The sequence below is a fragment of the Nansenia antarctica genome (assembly GCF_963989245.1).
Source record: "Nansenia antarctica genome assembly, chromosome: 2".
NCBI classification, from domain to species: Eukaryota; Metazoa; Chordata; class Actinopteri; order Argentiniformes; family Microstomatidae; genus Nansenia; species Nansenia antarctica.
The window spans coordinates 61,518,747-61,526,552 of NC_137675.1; the positions used below are offsets into that span (position 1 = coordinate 61,518,747).

At 48.5% G+C, this 7,806-nt stretch overlaps 1 protein-coding gene across 1 annotated transcript in view; it reads left to right on the forward strand.

The window, feature by feature from the left end:
- glis2b (GLIS family zinc finger 2b) overlaps positions 1–7,806 on the forward strand; it is a gene marked incomplete at its 3' end in the record, with an annotated part of 26,849 nt that continues 19,043 nt past the window's right edge. Inside the window, exon 1 of the mRNA XM_080523915.1 lies at positions 1–123. The remainder of the gene's footprint in view (positions 124–7,806) is intronic.

Sequence of the window (7,806 nt, forward strand, 5' to 3'; positions counted from 1 at the left end):
ATTTCAACAACACATCCGTCATCGAGGGATTTTTTGTTTTAAAAAAGACTTGAGAAGAAAGTTTGTGCCGAAGAGGGAATAACTCGGAGACATCTCGGCCATATCCACGGCATTTCTCCTAAGGTAAGCCCGTGTGCCGAGAACTCCCATATCACTCTGTCTGTCCCCCGTGTGTGTGTGTGTGTGTCGGGTTACACTGCATGACATAGAGTCGTTACATCATTCGCAAAGACAGTTCGTTCCCGTCTGATGTGTACATGTGTGTAAATGTCCTCATATGTGTCCGATCATGCAGTCGGTGAAATGTGAAATGATCTGAGTTCAAGCAGGACAGACAGTGCGGGGTGACCTATTTTCGGAGTCGGCAGCGGTGCGCTTGGCCCCGGCCGTTGTCCACCACGGCAGAACTGTCATATCTACGTTGTCCACGGCAGAACTGTCATATCTACGTTGTCCACGGCAGAACTGTCATATCTACGTTGTCCACGGCAGAACTGTCATATCTACGTTGTCCACGGCAGAACTGTCATATCTACGTTGTCCACGGCAGAACTGTCATATCTACGTTGTCCCCGGGCAGAACTGTCATATCTACGGTGTCCACAGCAGAACTGTCATATCTACGTTGTCCACGGCAGAACTGTCATATCTCCGCTGGCCGCGGTGTACGTGCCCCGCCGACGTCTGTGGAATTTACGCAGACAGACACCGTGTCATTCCCCATTTTCATAAGGACACCACTTGTCCTCCCGACTGTCACGCTTGAAAACCAGCCATTCCTCAAATATATGCTACTATTTGTCAGAGCCAGCCATTCCTCAAATATATGCTACTATTTGTCAGAGCACGCATGGTATGCAAGGCCTGCTGGGGTTTGGGAGTTGCGTCGCAGCAAATCGACCAGCTTTCGTGCAAGATGGGATGTCATTGTCAACGATTTGGAGAGTTGATGGAGTTCGACCTCTTTAGTGCAGAGCTCTCCGTGTACAGTATATCAACTGAAATGACCCAGGATGGGTGTTCAAACAACACAGGTCTCTACACAACTTTGCCAAGAAAAACACATATTTATCTCCTAATAGATACCAGTCAAACATAATTGGCACTTGTATTACATAAAATATCGTAATTGTTCCCTTGCCAGGGAACCAATTGAATGAAACATAATTCAACGTTTCTGAGGGCCAAGCAAGTAGCACAGGGCTGCTGATGATCAGCGCGGACAGAGGCCTATAAAGACTGTTTTCACCCAATTAAGCAATTCCTCTGTCCCTGCGCCTAATTGTGTGCACATTGGGACAGGGTTTGGGATGGAGCCTCTCCCCATTGGCTGCCTCCCATGGGCCCATTGTCCCAGACGACGCCAGGGGAAAGAGCTGAGCCCTGCCAAGGCAGAGCTAACTAACTCAGGGGAATAGAGCCCCATCATTAAAAAGCATTACAATACCAATCGAGGCTCACTCTCTGAGGGCTGGATTTGAAGTTTGGAGACTCAATGTGGTGAAGGGGTTCAAAGATGTCCGTTGGCTATGTGTTTGGTCTGTGTGTGTGTGTGTGTGTGTGTGTGTGTGTGTATCAAACAGATAGTGAGCATATGAGACTGGAGGAGTTTTGGCCGAGGGCCCACTGGACTTTTCTCTTAAGTATTTGGTGAGGAGGAACAGTGAGGGAGGCACAGGCTGTACTAAGTAGCTCCAGCGGGGAACTTTGACTCTCCCCAGGTCGGGGGCCTCCGCCATTGAATCCACAACCCTGCCCTGAACTGCCTCATTCCAGGTGCTCACCCTCATCGACTGTTTATCCAATCAGCTGATGAACTCCTGTGTTCAGGACAGGTCACCTGCAGGTCACACATTTCCATCTGACAGCACGCTTAGGGCGGGTGTACATGTAATCTATATCACGATAGGCACAGTGTTGGTTATTTTAGCTAATGATTCTCTCACACTACTCGCTCGCCGCTCACGCAGTCTTAACAACAGGCCAGATGTCCACTAGGTCCAGCTGTGCATCTCTGCGGTGGCATTCCATGGTCTCACACATCCGTGTGTGTGTGTGTGTGTGTGTGTGTGTGTGTGATGTACGCACAGTTCTCTGCCTAGTGCTGTGCATATTCCTGTCCTGACTGCATGCTTGGCCAGATGTGGATACTTTACTTGGACAGCTGTATGCAGCAACACTTTGTGCACAGCAGCGGCACAACTCTGGTACATTCCTGGTCTGAACCACAGGTTTCACACTGGTTCCTCCACCACGGAGCCGGCTTCATCTGGCCCCAATAATTAGCAAGGAGGCAAGTATATTATGTACACTCAGGCTCTACAAGACATCATACTCTTGACGTGTAAACAGCTCACACACACACACACACACACACACACACACACACACACACGCACACACACACACACACACACACACACACACACACACACACACACACACACACACACACACTGTATATGGAAATGACGATCCAGGGGAGTTCCCATCATGCTGTGCAACATGTGTATTTCCCCTTTTTGGGAGTGGGTGACGCATGTGGTGTGGTGATACCCCTCCACATCCATGCCCTGTGCCATGTGATCCCGCCCTGTACTGCGGCTGTGAAGTCATAACCCCTTGGGCGCGCTTCGCCCTTTGACGGAAGACAGCTGCATTGTGGGGGGGAAAAGGTGGGTTCTAATGTTGTGCATCTGTGTCATGGAAAGTTTCACCACATTACTTGTTATTACCATGTGTGACAAAATACATGTCAAGTTCACCTTCATGTTAACCCTGGCCAAGGGAACATAAAACACACTGTTAACAATGTGAAACCAAGATTGATGTTACAGTCTTTGTTTCCTGGAGCTTATGCACTATCCCTGTACAGTGTCTCTACTGTAAAAAACTAAGAAGAAAGGAAGTATTTCTAGCATTGTGACTGCCAATGGTCCCTGGTCCTAGCGTAGATTGTTTTTTCTTATGATGACTAACATCGTATAGATGATTTACTTACTTAAGATAAATGTTGTAAGACGCTTTGGATAAAGGCATCTGCTAAATGTCTAAAATGTAAATGTAAATGTAGGAAGTAACTGTGGGTCACATTGGTAAGGTAGCGGAATGAAGGATATACCCATATGGGTCTCCAGTTAATACTTACATCTTCTTAGATGTGTAATTATGGGTTTTGTACACACTGGAGCAATAACCAGGGATGGAGGCACCACCGATATTAACAGCAATAAATAGGGAATCTCCATACGGGAGCCCAACAGAGCCGTCTCACTAACAAGAAGAGTCAAGGAAAGACTGAAGAGAATGTTAAGCGCTAGCTTGGTAATTCCTTGGCTGTGGTTTAAAGTGGCACAGCCAATGCTTGGGGACACTCGGTGTGTGAGTGTGTGTGTGTGTTGAAATAATATCGCTGTGGGGTACTATTGCTGCCCGGCAGGGATTACGGTCAAGCTGAAAGGCAGCTCAGCAGCAGGGGGGGGGGGATTACAGTGGTCAGTGAATGGGGCGGCACGCAGCGGAGACAAGGCACCAGGTCCACACTGATCTGACCAGTAACACCACTTATCTGTTGATCCCCGTGACGAATGTGTCACCACGTCTCCGTGGTGTCTGAGAGAGAGCTCGATAGACAATCTCGCAGGTTTTTCACTCCAATGTTTTTTTAATGCACTCTTTCATGGTTGAATGGACGTCTATAGGATGAATTTGACAGCTGCCATTGCTCAGGCGTGTTGAATAGAGGCTCTCGGCTCTGTTCTTGACCTTTGTCTGAGACGTGAAGTGTGAAGCGAATGTCAGAGAAGCAAAGTGACCGTGACGCGTCTGACTCGTGAGAGGAGCTGTTGTGTGTGCAATGGACGGGGATGGTTGTATGATGGTATCTCTGATGGGATTTTCCAAATCTTGATAAATTGAAGTGTGTGTGTGTGTGTGTGTGTGTGTGTGTGTGTGTGTGTGTGTGCGTGTGTGTGTGTGTGTGTGTGTGTGTGTATGTGTGCGTGCGTGCATGCGCCATACAAAAACCTCACAGTGATGCTTTTGGAACACGCAGTACCAACCACAGTATCACCTACAAGTGTAAATCATCAAATATCGATAGGCAGACACACAGAGGCAACAGCACACACAGACCATAATGTGGTACTCCACCCACCCCAGCCCTGGATCAGCCCAGAGATCAAGACTCCCTGTGGGGTAAGGTAGCTCACCCACACCCCAAGGGACAATTCACGGAAATGTATTCAGTCTAAAAGACACCCACTTAACCATTCCTCCACACCTCACATGAACATACCCCAACCATATGACGTAGGATACCGTGCTAAAAATGTGATAGCTTTTACACTCACACTGACACACACACACACATACAGTCGATTCCATTTCACTTTCCGTTAATGTGTGCCATGTGAGACACGAGTAGGTGACACAGACATTCCACGGAGGGCTGCAGTATGATGTGTCTCTGTATGGGGTGGATGGCCAGACTCCCTGGGCCTACAGACACAGGAGACAGAGCTGATAGTCAGCCCAGAGAGAAGCCTGACTCACAGCCTCACACTCAGAGACCAGTGCAAACCGCCCTCGCTGGCTCCTGGACCCACGGACCATGCATATTTCTGCAGTTAAACTGTAACCACTAATCACAACGCGGCCTCACCGTTTCCTCCTGGAACAGCCCAATCGTTCGTGTCCTCTGGGGTTTTAAACCAGCCCCCTCCACAGGGTTACTTGGTCCCAACCAACCCCCCCCCCCCACCCCCCCGCCCTGGTCACCTGCATGGGACATCCCCAGATAAGAACAGAACAGGACACCGATTCCCTGAGGCAGGCTGACCTACTATGCTTGAAGTACCCCGGTGTTATAGGGGTCGTTGGCTTTGCCGCTAGTGTGCAAGGCTGTGTGTCCAAAATAAACACAGACAACTCAGTGCCTCAACCCCGCCATCCCGCCCTACCATCACTCTCCCCCCCCCCCCCCTACTATCTCTCTCCCTCCCATTCGCCTTTTGAATGTTTCTCCTGCTCTCCCTGCTCCGTGATTCTCGGGTGGGAGAATTTCAGCTCTCAGAACTCTCCAAACAATACACACAGACCACGTCTGTGGGAGGAACAAACTGGCTGAGGATAGGTGTGGGTATGAGGACAAGAGAGAGAGAGAAAGCCAAAGCTGTAAAGAAAAAAACAGCAATGAACAACATGGAGACAGCAGCAGAGAAGAGGACAGAATGAAGAGCCTTTTCCACAAGTCCTTTTCGGGTTAATTTCTGGGTCATACTAAACATTTGTCTCCCAGATGAGGCCGTAGCTCCAGCTTTTCAGATGTCCTGAGAGGTACAGGATTATGCTAGCGCTGCAGCAGTTAAACTTTAGGCACAGCTGGTTTGTATTATTGTTTACTTGCTTGGCCAACACCCTCTCCAGCCTACTCACTGTAGCACAGCAGCAACACAACAAGCCAATATGATGTAGGTATGTATTTGTGTTCTACGAGACAGAGAGAGAGAGAGAGAGAGAGAGAGAGAGAGAGAGAGAGAGAGAGAGAGAGCTGGAGGGAGGGAGGGAGGGAGAAAGAGAGAGAGAGAGAGAGTGTGGGGGGGATAGATTCAATAATGAGGTGAGGAGGAAGATAGAGGGTGGGAGGATTTAGGGAGAGGGAAAGAGCGAGGGGGAGGAGAGAGAGAGAGAGTGAGTGAAAAAAGGGGTGAGGCATTTTGGAGGCATAAACAAGGCCCTCTCAAGTCTGGGCCTGGGTTTGGCTCTGTGTCTGGGCATATCCATTCCTGTCAGTGAGCTTCAAGGCTCTGCCCCTGCTACCCCTCACCCCCCTCCTCCCCACCACTTCCAACCCCCTGACTCCCTGCGACTTCATCCCTCTCTCTCTATTACACTCCCTCTCTTTCCCTCTCTCTCACCCCCCCCTCTCTCACTCCCTCCCCTTCTCTTTCACTCTCCCACTTTCCATCAGGTCCCAGCTTTATTGCACACTTCTACATTATATAAGGCATCTTATATGTACATGCAGAGGGGAAAACAGTTGGGCTTGGTTTGTAACTATTTACCCTCAGTATGGTGTTACAGGGATGTTGCCAGCTCTAATTTGATTCATATGTGCAATGTTCTTCTCACTGGGGAGAAAATGTCATTTGTGAAAGCTTATGTAATTTGGGAAAGTGTAGATCTTTTGAAGGCGTTTTATAGGATACAAGTAGCTGTTGTATCTTCCATCAGTTCTTGTGAGGTAATAGTGTCTGTTTGGTTTGGTTCAGTCTTAATAGGTTGTGTGTTCCCTGACCCAGAAGGAGCATTTGGACGATGGATTGGACGATTTGATTGATTGATTGATTGAAAACTTTATTAGAAGATTTGCAGAAGTAGGTACATGAAAGTACATATTACATACAAGGTCAACTAAAAGGATAAAAACCCAAGAAAGCCACTGGCTTATTTCAATTGGGGTCCTTGATTTTCAATTCATCGTTTATCGATCTCTTTAAGTAGCCTGTCTCTCCGTGACGACGCTTCATTACTCCTAAGTGTCCTTGCTGCTTGTTTGCACGAGTCTCTCGATAAATGATCTTGTCATTCAAACGGGGCTCTGCCATGCCTTTCAATTGATTCTAAACACCAGTATTGATTCAAAGCAGCCATGTTTTAAAGAGTAGCAGAGTGTAACATGTAATTCCTGTGACCTCCACCAGTAATACCAGGATCATGCTCTGTCAGACAGTTCGCTAGAACTAGAATAGCAGAATTGCTATTGATGAATAACACATTTAGACTTTGATCGACTGCATATTGTTGTATGCGCAAATATGCACATATTTACATATTTCCCCCTGAGCTGTTCTAGTTGACTTGCTCTTCATTTCTGCCAGATCTTTGTAAGGTCACACGTTGTCATGTTTGTGACAAACTGGTCATGCCTACATTCTAAATGGTTTAGTACAGTATTTACAGCATTACGCCCCTTTCTATCTCTATCTTGCCATCTCACTCTCTCTCCATCTGCCCCACTGCATCTCTCGGCTTTCAGCCTGTCTGTATTCTCATCCATCTCTCTCTCTCCCCTTCAATCTCTCTCTCTCTCTCTCTCTCTCTCTCTCTCTCTCTCTCTCTCTCTCTCTCTCTTTCACTCTCACTCTCACTCTCACTCTCTCACTCTCTCTCTCTCACTCTCTCTCTCACTCTCAATCTCTCTCTCTCTTTCTCTCTCTCTCTCTCTCGGTCGGAGGCAGAAGATGAAAGGCGCTCAGCGTTGGGGGAGGAGCCTGTCGCTCAGCTGAGCTAAGACACAGAGACACAGAGGGAAAGAGAGGGAGATAAAGGGAGAGAAAGAGGGAAGAGCAAAAAAGACTGTCATGTTGACCTTGTCTGGCTGCCAGGCGTTTTGGGGGTGGGGGTGGGGATGGGGGGGGTTGGTCTTGCTCAGAGAAAACAGGCGCCCGGTGTGAGTGGAGAGGGAGAACACAGGCCGCAGTTAAGTTGGCAGAGCCACAGAAGGAAAAGAGAACAGAGGCTAAGAGAGAGAGTGTGTGTGTGTGTGTGTGTGTGTGTGTGTGTGTGCGCGCGTGTGTGTGTGTGTGTGTGTGTATGTGAGTGCATATGTGTGTGTGTGTGTGTGTGTGTGTGTGTGTGTGTGTGTGTGGCTGAATGAGGGAGGGAGAGGTGCTGAAATGGAGGTGTAGGCAACGTCGAGGACGCACCCATATTCTTAAAGATGCAGCAGCTCCCTAATCCCCCAGCTGCATTCTGCTGTGTTGTGACTCTCCATCGAGGCTGGAGCCATCCCCTCCACGTCGA